This window comes from Heptranchias perlo, chromosome 1, assembly GCF_035084215.1.
Source record: "Heptranchias perlo isolate sHepPer1 chromosome 1, sHepPer1.hap1, whole genome shotgun sequence".
Taxonomy (NCBI): Eukaryota; Metazoa; Chordata; class Chondrichthyes; order Hexanchiformes; family Hexanchidae; genus Heptranchias; species Heptranchias perlo.
Window position 1 is genome coordinate 93,867,975 of NC_090325.1, and position 16,561 is coordinate 93,884,535.

Consider the following 16,561-nt stretch of genomic DNA (forward strand, 5'->3'; position numbering starts at 1 on the left):
CTCGAGCCTGCTCTGCCATTCAATAAGATCATGGCTGATCTGATCCTAACCTCAAATCTAAAGAACACAAGAAGTAGGAACAGGACCCGGCCACTCAGCCTCTGGGCCCGCTCCGCCACCCACAGGGCCTTGACTGATCCAAAGTCAGCTTCATGTCCAATTTCCTGCCCGCTCCCCGTAACCCCTAATTCCCTTCTAGGAAACTGTCTATTTCTGTTTTAAATTTATTTAATGATGTAGCTTCCTGAGGCAGCAAATTCCACAGACCTACTACCCTCTGAGTGAAGAAGTTTCTCCTCATCTCAGTTTTGAAAGAGCAGCCCCTTATTCTAAGATTATGCCCCCTAGTTCTAGTTTCACCCATCCTTGGGAACATCCTTACTGCATCCACCCGATCAAGCCCCTTCACAATCTTATATGTTTCAATAAGATCGCCTCTCATTCTTCTGAACTCCAATGAGTAGAGTCCCAATCTACTCAACCTCTCCTCATATGTCCACCCCCTAATCCCCGGGATTAGCCGAGTGAACCTTCTTTGTACTGCCTCGAGAGCAAGTATGTCTTTTCTTAAGTATGGAGACCAAAACTGTATGCAGTATTCCAGGTGCGGTCTCACCAATACCTTATATAACTGCAGCAATACCTCCCTGTTTTTATATTCTATCCCCCGAGCAATAAAAGCCAACATTCCGTTGGCCTTCTTGATCACCTGCTGCACCTGCATTCTAACTTTTTGATTTTCTTGCACTAGGACCCCCAGATCCCTTTGTACTGCAGTACTTTCCAGTTTCTCGCCATTAAGATAATAACTTGCTCTCTGATTTTTCCTGCCAAAGTGCATAACCTCACATTTTCCAATATTGTATTGCATCTGCCAAATCTCCGCCCACTCACCCAGCCTGTCTATATCCCCTTGTAGGTTTTTTATGTCCTCCTCACTCTCTACTTTCCCTCCCATCTTCGTATCATCTGCAAACTTTGATATGTTACACTCGGTCCCCTCCTCCAAATCGTTAATATAGATTGTAAAGAGTTGGGGACCCAGCACCGACCCCTGCGGAACACCACTGGTTACTGGTTGCCAGTCCGAGAATGAACCATTTATCCCAACTCTCTGCTTCCTGTTAGATAACCAATCCTCCACCCATGCCAGAATATTACCCCCAATCCAGTGATTCTTTATCTTGAGCAATAATCTTTTATGTGGAACCTTGTCGAATGCCTTCTGGAAGTCTAAATACACTACGTCCACTGGTTCCCCTTTATCCACCCTGTACGTTATGTCCTCAAAGAACTCAAGCAAATTTGTCAGACATGACTTCCCCTTCATAAAGCCATGCTGACTTTGTCCTATTAAATTATGTTTATCTAAATGTTCCGTTACTGTCTCCTTAATAATAGACTCCAAAATTTTACCCACCACAGATGTTAGGCTAACTGGTCTATAATTTCCAGCCTTCTGCCTACTACCCTTTTTAAATAAGGGTGTTACATTAGCAGTTTTCCAATCTGCCAGGACCTTTGCTGAGTCCAGAGAATTTTGGAAAATTATTACCAAAGCATCCACAATCCCGACTGCCACTTCCCTCAAGACCCTAGGATGTAAGCCATCGGGTCCAGGGGATTTATCCGCCTTGAGTCCCATTATTTTACTGAGTACCAATTCCTTAGTGATTTTAATCGTATTTAGCTCCTCCCCCCCTAGAGCCCCCTGTTTGTCCAGAGTTGGGATATTCTTAGTGTCCTCTACCGTAAAGACTGAAACAAAATATTTGTTCAGCATTTTTGCCATCTCCATGTTTCCCACCATTGATTTCCCGGTCTCATCCTCTAAGGGACCTACGTTTGCCTTAGCCACCCTTTTTCTTTTTATATAACTAGAAACTCTTGCTATCTGTTTTTATATTTTTGCTAATTTATTTTCATAATCTATCTTCCCGTTCTTAATCAATCCTTTCGTTACTTTTTGCTGTCTTTTGAAGACTTCCCAATCTTCTATCCTTCCACTAAGTTTGGCTACCTCATATGTCCTTGTTTTTAGTCGGATACTATCCTTAATTTCTTTACTTAGCCACGGATGGCTGTCATTTCTTTTACACCCTTTTTTCCTCAGTGGAATATATTTTTTTTGAAAGTTGTAAAATAACTCCCTAAATGAACACCACTGCTCAAGTACCGTCTTACCCTTTAATCTATTTTCCCAGTCCACTTTAATCAATTCCGCTCTCATACCATCATAGTCTCGTTTATTCAAGCTCAGTACGCTTGTTTGAGAACCAACCTTCTCACCCTCTAATTGGATATGGAATGTAACCATGTTATGGTCACTCATTCCCAGGGGATCCTTAACTAGGACATTATTAATTAATCCTGGCTCATTACACAGGACCAGGTCCAAGATTGCTTGCCCCCTTGTAGGATCAGTTACATACTGCTCAAGAAATCCATCCCTAATACACTCAAATAAACTCTTCCTCAAGGCTGCCCTGCCCAATTTGATTTGTCCAGTTAATATGATAGTTAAAATCTCCCACAATTATAGCTGTTCCCTTATTACATGCCCCGACTATTTCCTGATTAATACTTTTTCCAGCAGAGTTGCAACTATTAGGAGGCCTATATACTACGCCCACAAGTGTTTTTTTCCCCTCATTATTCCTTATCTCTACCCAAACTGTTTCATCATCCTGATCCTTTGTCCCAATATCATTTCTCTGTATTACAGTGATTCCTTCCTTTATTAACATAGCCACCCTACCTCCCCTTCCTTCCTACCTGTCCTTCCTGATTGTTAAATACCCTGGCATAATTAATTCCCAGTCATTGTCACCCTGCAGCCATGTTTCTGTAATGGCCACAAGATCATACCCATACGTCGTTATTTGTGCCGTTAACTCGTCCATTTTGTTACGAATGCTACGTGCATTCAGATAAAGAACTTTCAAATATGTTTTGTGACACTTAGTTCCTGCTTTTTCCTTTTTTAACACTTTACCTTTTACTCCATACCTTCTGTCCCTTCCTGACATGCTTTCCTCTGTCTCCCTGCTCAGGTTCCCAACCCCCTGCCACTTTAGTTTAAGCCCTCCCCAACAGCACTAGCAAACACTCCCCCTAGGACAGCGGTCCCGGCCCTGCCCAGGTTCAGACCGTCCGGTTTGTACTGGTCCCACCTCCCCCAGAACCGGTTCCAATGCCCCAGGAATTTGAATCCCTCCTCCTTGCACCACTCCTCTAGCCACGTATTCATTTGAAATATCCTCCTATTTCTACTCTGACTAGCACATGGCACTGGTAGCAATCCTGAGATTACTACCTTTGAGGTCCTATTTTTTAATTTACCTCCTAACTCCCTATATTCTGCTTTTAGGACCTCATCCCCTTTTTTACCTATATCGTTGGTGCCTATGTGCACCACGACAGCTGGCTGTTCGCCCTCCCCCTCCAAAATGTTCTGTAGCCGCTCCGAGACGTCCTTGACCCTTGCACCAGGGAGGCAACACACCATCCTGGAGTCTCAGTTGCGGCCGCAGAAATGCCTATCTATTCCCCTTACAATTGAGTCCCCTATCACTATAGCTCTGCCACTCTTTTTCCTCCCAGCCTGTGCAGCAGAGCCTCCCATGGTGCCAGGAAGTTGGCTGCTGCTGCCTTCCCCTGATAAGTCATCCCCCGCAACAGTATCCAAAGTGGTATATCTGTTTGAGAGGGGGATGGCCACAGGGGACCCCTGCACTACCTGCCTGCACCTCTTACTCTGCCTGGTGGTCACCCATTCACTTCCTGCCTGTACACCCTTTACCTGCGGTGTGACCAACTCGCTAAACGTGCCATCCACGTGGTTCTCAGCATCGCGAATGCACCAGTATGTATCCATCCGCTCCAGTGCCGCAATGCGGTCTGTCAGTAGCTGCAGCTGGATACACTTCCCGCACACATGGTCGTCAGGGACACAGAAAGTGTCCCTGATTTCTCACATAGAGCAGGAGGAGCATGCCACGGGGCCGAGCTGTCCTGCCATGACTTACCCTTTATTGATTTAAATTAAATTAAAATTAAATGGATCCCACCAATCACACTGGAATTAAGTGATATACTCAAGGGCCCCTGCTTAACAGTCGTCCCCGCTACACAAAGAGACCGGAGTAACCACAAAATATAAGTTTAGAAAAGTTGAGAAAGAAAATACTCACCAACCAATCACTTATCTGCTTTTTGGTGACGTCACACCATGAATACTTTTTGCTTCCCTCTCCCGGAACCTGGACTTGTAAACCGCCTCGGGGCTCACCGTCAGTACCACCCCTCGCCCCCTCGGGGCTCACCGTCAGTACCACCCCTCGCCCCCTCGGGGCTCACCGTCAGTACCACCCCTCGCCCCCTCGGGGCTCACCGTCAGTACCACCCCTCGCCCCCTCGGGGCTCACCGTCAGTACCACCCCTCGCCCCCTCGGGGCTCACCGTCAGTACCACCCCTCGCCCCCTCGGGGCTCACCGTCAGTACCACCCCTCGCCCCCTCGGGGCTCACCGTCAGTACCACCCCTCGCCCCCTCGGGGCTCACCGTCAGTACCACCCCTCGCCCCCTCGGGGCTCACCGTCAGTACCACCCCTCGCCCCCTCGGGGCTCACCGTCAGTACCACCCCTCGCCCCCTCGGGGCTCACCGTCAGTACCACCCCTCGCCCCCTCGGGGCTCACAATCAGTACCACTCCTCGCCCCCTCGGGGCTCACCTTTAGTACCACCCCTCGCCCCCTCGGGGCTCACGTCAGTACCACTCCTCGCCCCCTCGGGGCTCACCGTCAGTACCACTCCTCGCCCCCTCGGGACTCACCTTTAGTACTACCCCTCACCCCCTCGGGGCTCACCTTTAGTACCACTCCTCGCCCCCTCGGGGCTCACCGTCAGTACCACCCCTCGCCCCCTCGGGGCTCACCTTTAGTACCACTCCTCGCCCCCTCGGGGCTCACCTTTAGTACTGTCCCTCGCCCCCTCGGGGCTCACCTTTAGTACCGTCCCTCACCCCCTCGGGACTCACCTTTAGTACCTCCACTCGCCCCCTCGGGGCTCACCTTTAGTACCGTCCCTCGCCCCCTCGGGGCTCACCTTTAGTACCTCCCCTCACCCCCTCGGGACTCACCTTTAGTACCGTCCCTCACCCCCTCGGGACTCACCTTTAGTACCGTCCCTCGCCCCCTCGGGGCTCACCTTTAGTACCGCCCCTCACCCCCTCGGGGCTCACCTTTAGTACGGCCCCTCACCCCCTCGGGGCTCACCTTTAGTACCGCCCCTCACCCCCTCGGGGCTCACCTTTAGTACCCCCGCTCGCCCCCTCGGGGCTCACCTTTAGTACCGTCCCTCGCCCCCTCGGGGCTCACCTTTAGTACCGTCCCTCACCCTCTCGGGACTCACCTTTAGTACCTCCACTCGCCCCCTCGGGGCTCACCTTTAGTACCGTCCCTCGCCCCCTCGGGGCTCACCTTTAGTACCTCCCCTCACCCCCTCGGGACTCACCTTTAGTACCGTCCCTCACCCCCTCGGGACTCACCTTTAGTACCGTCCCTCGCCCCCTCGGGGCTCACCTTTAGTACCCCCGCTCGCCCCCTCGGGGCTCACCTTTAAAACCGCCGCTCGAGTAGTTTTCTCTTGTTGCAGGTCTGCTGCTGCTTTTATTCCCCAATCTCAGTCTTCTACGCTCAGGTCCACTGCCGCTCTGGGGAAAAAGTTAGGAAAAGCAAGGCAAAGCAGCACCTCCTTCCCCCACTTCACCGAACTCCCACACTTACCAAACTCTCAGCAGTTCATACTGTGTTGTCCGCACACCTTAAATTGCATTTCAGATTTACCTCTTCTACCTTACTTTCTGAACCTGAGGCCAATTCAGTCAAGGGCATTTGTTCCAACCTAGCATATTTTCAAGAACCCACCAGCATCTTCAAAACAATTGACACAGTCTCAAAATGCTCAAGGACAGCCATGATTATAAGCCTATGACATATCAAGACCAGTAGTTACATGGTTTTTGTAACTTAAGTTGTGGGTATACCCATCATTGCTTCACTTGCATTAAAGAGAAAAGGCATAAATAGATGAAAGACTAAAGGGAGAAATCCAAATATTAAAGTCACAAAATTGATGGTGCATTTCTAGGGTGTCTGGGAGCATGCTCCCCTGGAAAAAAATTTGAATCTCTAAATGAAAAATGAAGCACATTTATACTTCATCAATAACAACAACTTGCATTCATAGTAGTAAAACGTCCCAAGACGCTTCAAAGGAGCGTTATCAAACAAAATTTGACACCGAGCCACATAAGAAGATACTAGGATAGGTGACCAAAAGGGCACAGATAGACACGTGGCAGTACAATATCTTAGCTATTACAGAAACATGGCTTAAAGAGGGGCAGGAATGGCAGCTCAACTTTCCTGATTACAGGGTTTTCAGACGAGATAGAGAGGGGGATAAAAATGGAGGGGGGGGGTTGCAAATTTGGTTAAGGAAACAATTACAGCTGTGAGGAGGGATGATATGTTAGAAGGATCATCAAATGAAGCCATATGAGTTGAGCTAAGGAATAAAAAAGGGGCAGTCACACTACTGGCTGTGCACTATACATCCCCAAACAGTCAAAGGAAGATAGAAGAGCAAATATGCAGGCAAATCTTTGAGAGGTGCAAAATCAGTAGGACAGTAATAGTAGGGGATTTCAACTACCCTAATAACAATTGGGACTCAGTTGAAACAGTGTGAAGGGCATAGAGGCACAAAATTCTTAAATTGCATTCAGGAGAACTTTTTTAGCCAGTACGTAGCAAGTCCAACAAGAGAGGGGGGCAGTTCTGGATTTTATTTTAGGAAATGAGGCTGGGCAGGTGGAGGGAGTATCAGTTAGTTTAGCATAATTATGGAAAAGGACAAAGGTAGAACAGAAGTTAAAGTTCTCAATTGGGGAAAGGCCAATTTTACTAAGCTAAGAAGTGATTTATCAAAAGTGGACTGGAAACAGCTACTTGAAGGTAAATCAGTGTCAGAGCAGTGGGAGGCATTCAAGGGGAAGATTCAAGGGGTGCAGAATAAACATGTTCCCACAAAGAAAAAGGGTGGGGCTGCCAAATCTAGAGCCCCTTGGATGTCAAGGAGCATACAGGGTAAGATAAGGCAGAAAAGGAAAGCTTATGTCAGATACCGAGAACTCAATACTACAGAAAGCCTAGAGGAGTATAGAAAATGCAGGGCTGAAATTAAAAAGGAAATTAGGAAAGCAAAGAGAGAGCATGAAAAAATATTGGCAAGTAAAATCAAGGTAAACCCAAGGATGTTTTATAAACACATTAAGAGCATGAGGATAACTAAGGAAAGAGTAGGGCCTATTAGACACCAAAAAGGTAACCTATGTGTGGAGGCGGAAGATGTTGGTATAGTTCTTAATGAATACTTTGTGTCTGTCTTCACAAAAGAGAATGACGATGCAGACTTTGTAGTTAAGGGGGAGGAATGTGAAATATTGGATGGGATAAACTTAGTGAGAGAGGAAGTATTAAGGGGATTAGCACCTTTGAAAGTAGGTAAATCACCAGGACCGGATGAAATGCATCCCAGGCTGTTAAAAGAAGCAAGGGAGGAAATAACGGAGGTTCTAACCATCATTTTCCAATCCTCACTGGATATAGGCATGGTGCCAGAGGATTGGAGGACTGCTAATGTTGTACCGTTGTTTAAAAAGGGAGCAAAGGATAGACCATGTAATTACAGGCCAGTCAGTCTAACCTCGGTGGTGGGCAAATTATTGGAATCAATTCTGAGGGACAGGATAAACCATCACTTAGAAAGGCACGGATTAATCAAGGACAGTCAGCATGGATTTGCTGAGGAAAGGTCGTGTCTGACTAATTTGATTGAATTTTTGAGGAGGTAACAAGGAGGATCGATAAGGGTAGTCCACATCGATTTTAGCAAGGCTTTTGACAAGGTCTCACATCTACAAGTGGTGCCTTTCCACCATCTCCAAGGCACAAGTCAGGAGTGTGATGGAATACTCTCCACTTGCTTGGATGAGTGCAGCTCCAACAACACTCAAAAAGCTCGACACCATCCAAGATAAAGCAGCCCGCTTGATTGGCACCCCATCCACCACCCTAAACATTCACTCCCTTCACCACCGGTGCACTGTGGCTGCAGTGTGTACCATCCACAGGATGCACTGCAGCAACTCGCCAAGGCTTCTTCGACAGCACCTCCCAAACCCGCGACCTCTACCACCTAGAAGGACAAGAGCAGCAAGCATATGGGAACAACACCACCTGCATGTTCCCCTCCAAGTCACACACCATCCCGACTTGGAAATATATTGCAGTTCCTTCATCGCTGGGTCAAAATCCTGGAACTCCCTTCCTAACAGCACTGTGGGAGAACCGTCACCACACGGACTGCAGCGGTTCAAGAAGGCAGCTCACCACCACCTTCTCAAGGGCAATTATGGATGGGCAATAAATGCTGGCTTTGCCAGCGACGCCCACATCCCATGAACGAATAAAAAGAAACATGGCAGACTAGTCAAAAAACTACAAGCCCATGGGATCCAAGGGAGAGTGGCAAGTTGGATCCAAAATTGGCTCAGTGGCAGGAAGCAAAGGATAATGGTCGAAGGGTGTTTTTGTAATTGGAAGGCTGTTTGAAGTGGGGTCCCGCAGGACTCAGTACTAGGTCCCTTGTTTTTTGTGATGAATATTAATGATTTGGACTTAAATGTAGGGGGCATGATTAAGAAGTTTGCAGATAATACAAAAATTGGCCGTGTGGTTGATAGTGAGGAGGAAAGCTGTAGACTGCAGGAAGATATCAATGGACAGTTCAGGTGGGCAGAAAAATGGCAAATGGAATTCAATCCGGAGAAGTGTGAGGTAATGCATTTGGGGAGGGCAAACAAGGCAAGAGAATACACAATAAATGGGAGGTTACTGAAAGGTGTAGAGGAAGTGAGGGATCTTGGAGTGTATATCCACAGATCCCTGAAGCCCGGAAGATAGCAGGACAGGTAAATAAGGTGATTAAGAAGGCATATGGAATACTTTCCTTTATTAGCTGAGGCATAGAATATAAAAGCAGTGAGGTTATGCTGGAACTGTATAAAAACACTGGTTATGCCACAGCTTGAGTACTGTGTACGGTTCTGGTCACCACATTACAGGAAGGATGTAATTGCACTAGAGAGGGTACAGAGGAGATTTACGAGGATGTTGCAAGGATTGGAGAATTTTAGCTATGAGGAAAGATTGGATAGGCTGGGGTTCTCTTTGGAACAGTGGAAGCTGAGGGGTGATTTAATTGAGGTGTACAAAATTATGAGGGGCCTAGATAGAGTGGATAGGAAAGACCTATTTCCCTCGGCAGAGAGGTCAATAACCAGGGGGTATAGATTTAAAGCAATTGGTAGAAGGATTAGAGGGGAGCTGAGGAAAAAATGTTTCACCCAGAGGGTGGTAGGGGTCTGGAACTCACCACCTTAAAGGGTGATAGAGGCAGAAACCCTCAACTCATTTAAAAAGTACCTGGATGTGCACCTGAAGTGCTGTGATCTGCAGGGCCACGGACCAGGTGCTGTAAAGTGGGATTAGGCTGGGTGGCTCATTTTCGGCCGGCATGGACACAATGGGCTGAATGGCCTCCTTCTGTGCCATATATTTTCTATGATTCTATGATCCTAAAGCTTGGTCAAAGAGGTGGGTTTTAAGGAGCATCTTAAAGGTGGAGAGAGAGGTAGAGAGGAGAGATTTAGGGAGGGAATTCCAGAGCTTGGGGCCTAAGCAGCTGAAGGCACGACCATCATTGGTAGAGTGATTAAAATCGGTGATGCGTAAGAGGCCAGAATTGGAAGAGTGCAGAGATCTCGGAGGGTTGTAGGGCTGGAGGAGGCTACAGAGACAGGGAAGAGGGAGTCCATGGAGGGATACTCAAGCATGAGAATTTTAAAATCGAGGCATTGCCCGACCGGGAGCCAATGTAGATTGGCGAGCACAGGGGTGATGGGTGAACGGGAATTGGTGTGAGTTAAAATACGACTAGCAGAGTTTTGGATGAGCTCAAGTTTATGGAGAATGGAAGACAGGAGGCCGGCCAGGACAACATTGGAATAGTCAAGTCTAGAGGTAACAAAGGCATGGATGAGGGTTTCACCAGCAGATGAGCTGAGGCAGGGGCGGAGACTGGAGAAGTTATGGAGGTGGAAGTAGAGAGGGTACAGAGGAGATTTACGAGCATGTTGCAAGGATTGGAGAATTTTAGCTATGAGGAAAGATTGGATAGGCTGGGGTTCTCTTTGGAACAGAGGAGGCTGAGGGGAGATTTAATTGAGGTGTACAAAATTATGAGGGGCCTAGATAGAGTGGATAGGAAAGACCTATTTCCCTCGGCAGAGAGGTCAATAACCAGAGGGTCTTGGTGATGGAGCGGGTATGGGGTCGGAAGCTCGTCTCAGGGTCAAATAGGATGCCAAGTTTGCGAACGGTCTCGTTCAGCCTCAGAGAGTGGCCAGGGAGTCCATGGCTGGGGAACGGAGTTTGTGGCTGGGACCGAAGACAATGGCATATTTTAAATCTAAAAATAAAATGACATTTTGATTTTCAACAGAACAGCCAGACCATTAATTCCCCCAAATTACTCATATCGTCAGTCTCTCACATGTACCCCCACATCCTAATTCACGAGACCACTCAATGCCCCACCATCTTACAGAAACAGTACTTCCTTCTCCAAACCTGCTAGTTAAACCTGACACTCTTCTCCCTCTCCTCCCTCAGTTCAACAAGGCACTAACTTCTGGACACAACTCTGCCTTGGGTTGACCTCATCCCAAATTGCAGGGATGGGGGTCACATAAATACACAGGGCAAGTGGTCTGTACCTGTTGAAGTTCAAAAGAGGCATCCAGTTCAATGACCTGGCTATGATTGGAGTAGCACCCTACCACTCCGACAGCGCATCCCAAGGTCCAGGAAGAAATGTGACCACTTATTATAATCCCTAAGAGAGCAAAGGAACAACACTTTAAAAGTAAGATAGGTGCCAGTGTGAACTGGGGTGGGGGAGAAAAAGTGCTGCTGTTTCATTGTGACTATCATTTAAATAACCTTAAAATAATTTAACAACTCAGACTCAGCAACATATGACCATAATAACATTCAATTTCTCTGCAAGAAATGAGGGAAAATCACACAATTTTGCCACAATCTTCTGCTGTACAAGTGCTGAAATATTGGGTGCACCACAGTTTAAATTATGATTAGGTAAGTCCCACTGCATTTTCAGTGTAGCTTCACATCATTTTCCTACATTCAATGCTGTTTTTGCATTGTCAGATGTTGGTTTGCTTATTCTTGTTTTCCCAGGTTGGTATATATGGAACCTCTTGATTACTTAAGTGACAACACTTTTTAATCTTTCCCTCTTTCCTCTAGGAATCGGTTTGACAGTGTCCAAACTTGTTTGATTCAAAATCCTTCTAGCTGTCAGACAGAAGAACATTTTTATCTCATCAGCCTCTTTCCAGAGTTGATCCACTGCACTACACAGTGTCCTAATGTAAATAGGTCGATTGCCAATGTAATGAAGTGGAAACTGCATTGTGATGTGGTTGAATGTTTCATGCATTTACTGGATGCAAATCGGATAGTTTTCTAATTAGTACTCTGGTCATCAATTACACTTTTATCATGATAAGAAAAATTGGAAAATGAAAGGGTCACCGGTATACTTAGTCTGGACTTAATTTCAGGTGATGAACTTTAGTTAGGATTGTAATTAGTCATACAAGACATTTGATATAATGTAGTAAGATTATGTGGAATGAAACTACAAACCCTGGAGATAAAGTGGATTAACTTTATGCTCTAGCAGCCTATAAAAATTATAGTTTTTTAATTAACAAAATGGAGCAGCTTTCATTATGTGTACATGAGGGAGGGAGGTTGCCATTCTAACTCCGATGGTCGTTTTTCATCTTTAAAGATTTGGTACAAATTGTCAGTCACCCGTCTTTCCCATTAAAATATTAATCTCCTTCTTTTCCAGATGCCTTGAACTGTGCTGTAATTAATATTGTGGCTTATTAATCAGCATAATTTTTAACAGCTTCAGTTAATTTACTGTAGGAGTTATGTGTTAAATTATCATACAGCTAGGTGACCTTTTGTTAGACTAATCTGTTTTAAAATGCAAAGGAGCTCGCTCAGGTGACACAGTGTTTATCAAGCAGCTGCATTACAAGTGAAAGCTTCAATGTAGAGGCTATTAATTATGTCTTTAACCTACTGCTTTGAATGCTGCAAATTTGTGAACGGACATTATGACCTAGAAGGTCGATCACGCCCGGAAAGGGGAGCGCAGGGCATAGGGTCTGTTAGTGTTGACTCAGGCAGCACCTAATATCTGTGCTGTCTTCTGATTATAATCATGCAGGCTTGCAGCCAGCGCTACCCGCACTACTCATTGGCAGATATGGGATCTCTCTGACGCCTCTTAAAGGGAAAGTGTACTCTGGCTGCAGAAGGAAGGAAAGACTTACCAGTACAAAAATGGCTGCAGCAAGCACTGAGAGGATACCAAATTTCTCCGATGCTGTCTTGGAGGCCCTGGTGCAGGCAGTGAATAGGAGGTGGGAGATCCTCTTCCTCCCAAGGGGCAGGTAGCCCTCCAGGCATCAACTCACAAGACACTGGGAAGAGGGTGCCGAGCATGTGAATGCCGGCAGCTTAGCACCCAGGATATGGCTGCAATGCCGGAAGAAGTTCAATGACCTCACAAGAGATGTCAAGGTAAGAATACTGCTCTCTTACTCTCTGCACACACCTACAACCTCAGTACTCACAATATTCCCCTCCCACTCCTATATTCACTGCATCACACTTCACCACACCTCCTTCTCCTCAGATTCACACACTCACCATTATTGAAACCCTCACTTCCCCACACCTCACAGCTGACACACTTCATACCAGCTATTCTCCCATGACAGGCACATTCTTGAAACACCTCACAAGACTCTCAATAACAGACTCCTTTCTCAAGGAGAAGGTCGCACACAACCTCCGCCAGGAAGCTGCCACCGGAGGAGGCTGAGCCCCCCACACACCCTCCTCCCCACTCGAAGAGAACATGTTGGCGATCACAGGCAGGGGGAGAGTCATGGCCGTGGTGACAGGCAATGCTGAAGGAGACATCACGCAGCATTTCTTCACACCTTATTCTCTTTTCTCCTTCTGACTTCTATCTCACCTTATACACCCTGTATGATACACTGCAGATGTTTTCACCGGTCACTTCTCTCTTTCTACTCTCCCTTCACACCACAAGCTAACCCATGTCCCTCTCTTTCATTTCTGGTGCTAAAGATATGGAAGCCACTGTGCCAGTGGAGGAAAAGGAGGCCAGCCTTCCTGAAGATGCACCATCACTAAATCTCACCCTCGCAAAGCACCAGTTTAGGTACTGGCAACCCACATACTTTAGATGCTAGGTTAAAGGAGGTGTCTTCACGTGGTGAATGACTGGGCACAAGTAAGTAGGAGCTAGGGCAGGGGGATAGGATGCCACAAGTGCTAACTCACTGGAGGGCAAGGTCACATACTAGTTCTGCTGCAGAGGATGACTTCGATGGCCCAGCCTACCAAAGAAGGCTGATGGGCATATATCAGTAAATGCTTGGTGCACTGGGCAGCCTGCTAATGAACTTGCGCAAAATATCGCAGAGCATGGAGCAGTCCAACTCCAACTTGTCTCAAGGCTTTGCGCAGAACATGAAGTCCATTCTGTCCAGCTCCATCAACACCACAGTGGCTGCCCCTGTCATGGAGCCTTTCTTGACAGCTCTCACAGCTACCAGGGAAGTTCATACAGCAGCCATCTTGGCTCTTGGGGACCCCAGAGCATCACCTCACTCTGATCTTGAGCAGACTGTGCTGAGGCACAGTCCCAGGAGAGTGACCTTGGCTCCATGGGAGAGGCACCTGTTGTCCTCTCTCAGGACAAAACATGCCTGCTCCCCCACCACCCACTCCGCCAGTGTCCTTGTTAGTACCACACAGCCAGCTGAGCCAGACAGCTCTGGCCCATGCTGAAATGCTGCAGTCTGCAGCCGGACCCTCAAGGCTCGGAGCTGCTCGAGGTCATCCTACACAGCCATCTGAAGTGTCCTCAATGGAAGCTCAGCAGCTTTCAACCTCCTAATCTGTAGCTACTGGGGAAGCACTTCAAAGGAGTACCAGGCTAGAGAAAGGAACACCCAAAACAAGGGCTGGCACAAAGGTGATTCGTAATTTCTTCATCACCTATGCCATAGACTGAGACAGTATTTGTTTGATAAATTGTCCTGGATTTGGAGTTGGTGTTTATATTTGTACTCAGTTGAGGGCAAGACTAATGAGGGCTGGACTGAAGGAAGTCAATCGGATAGTGGTAGTTAGGATGGTGGTGAAAAGGATTGTGGGATTGTTGGTGTATTTGGAATGGGAGAGTTGATTTAGGTAACATTAAATTTTTGAACCTTGTTACTTACATATTGTGACAAAGCAACTTCCACTTGATTTTCAACTCCTTGTCCCCACCATCTTGAATGCTGCTGTGCCTGCTTGAGATTTTTTAAAAAGTATTTAGGAGAAGGCAAAGACTTAAGTAGAACGGAGGATGGACGTGCTCATAAGTTATGGTAATCTTATACAAAAATGGAAGCATCTCAAAGCCATTGTCACAGCTGAAATATCGTACTTACTTTGTGGAACTGAAGGATCTCATAGATCGCAACAGAGCCTTTAAATTAATTTTAGAAAGCTGCCAACCTTTACTCGATAATTCATCTACATGTGTTACCATCAGTATTTTTCACTGGTATGATTCATCACTCCACTGAGCAATGAAGATATCAAGGTATTTGTGATTTTAAATATTGTCTGTTCCACATAAATGGATAGGGTACAGTTTAAGAAGATGCAATTCAAGAATTTCAAACTGTTTCTTATACACAGAGAATGTAAGCCAGGAACTGGTGGCTTATGAAAAATACACCACCAAATAATTTTAAACATGAGCATCAAGAGGATGAGTTAATTGTGTTGTGACCTGAATGTTTTACATTCTGCAACATATATGGATTACTTCAAAAATATTTTTGCTATTAATTTTTTTTCATTACAGCCATTTTTGCGTGAAGTATTGTTTGATGTGGAGTGGCAGATATGATGATATGACATTCGATTCACAAGCTAATTTCTGATAGTTGTTTAAACCAGCACTGAGGAGTCCATATACTTTGTGTAAAACCAACACAAACCAATCCAACACGACAACTTTTCTGAAATTGATAACTTTTACATGGAAACTACACTTCCAGTTAAACAAGATTAACTACACTTTCTTAAAGATAACACTTTGGTATTAGCTAGGTAAGGTTAAGACGGACAAATTTAGTTTCTATGGTGGTGAAAATCTGAGGCCCTTCTGGCACACTCGATAAAAGTCGAGAGTATGGCAGAAGCGCTACAAATTAAGCTGGGACCCAGATCTGTCAGGTCCCGACCTTTGTGCCAAGTTTCCACAAGGTCCTGTTTAGGATGGAACCTTTGTCCCCCATGTCAGCGGGGGAGGGGACTCCCAGGCCTGGAGGATCTTCGGACCCAGCCTGGTAGAAGAGCAATGACTGGTATTACGGGTGAAAGGAAACATATAGGTTACTGGAGAGGCACTAATGAGGCCTACCTGATGGGGTCCCATCCTGGATCATGAGCTGGACCCTCAAAGCAAATGTGTGTTTTAAAAAAATTCATTGCCTCCCTATAAAGGGAGCTGCTGGGGATTCCAAAGACAGTTTTTGTTTGGGGAAGGGGGAAACGGTTCCTCCGGGGCAGCCAGCCTCTGCTACTGCTTCCTGCCCCGATGTGCCCAAAGTGGTGCGGGTGCCTGACAAAAGGGAAAAGACAGAACCTCCTCGACCTCGCATACTCTGTTGAAGTTTAAACTAATTTGGCATGGGAGTGGGCACCAGGATGGAACATTAGAGAGGAGAAACAAGGTGCACAGAGGATTGGGAGGGACATGTAGCATTAGAGTACAGAATAATTCAGAAATAGGAGGGATCAGACAGGGGGCAAACGCAAGACAATCTAAGATGAGTTTAGAGTGCATGTGCATAAACGCACGTAGTGCGGTAAAGAAGCTGGTGAGCTGCAGGCTCAAGTCGCCACATGGGACTACGATATAGTGGCAATAACAGAGACCTGGTTCAAAGAAGGGAAGGATTGGATACTTAATATTCCTGGCTACAGGGTATTCAGGAAAGACAGGGAAGGAAAGAAAGGAGGGGTTGGCATAACTGATCAAAGAAACTATTATAGGATTGGAAAGAGATGATGTAGTTGAGAAGTCAAAGACAGAATCTATTTGGTTAGAATTAAGGAACAATAGAGGAGCGATTACGCTACTGGGTGTATACAATAGGCCACCAAATAGTGGGAAGGAGATAGAGGAGCAAATTTGCAGGCAAATTACTGAAAGATGCAAGAACTATAGAGTA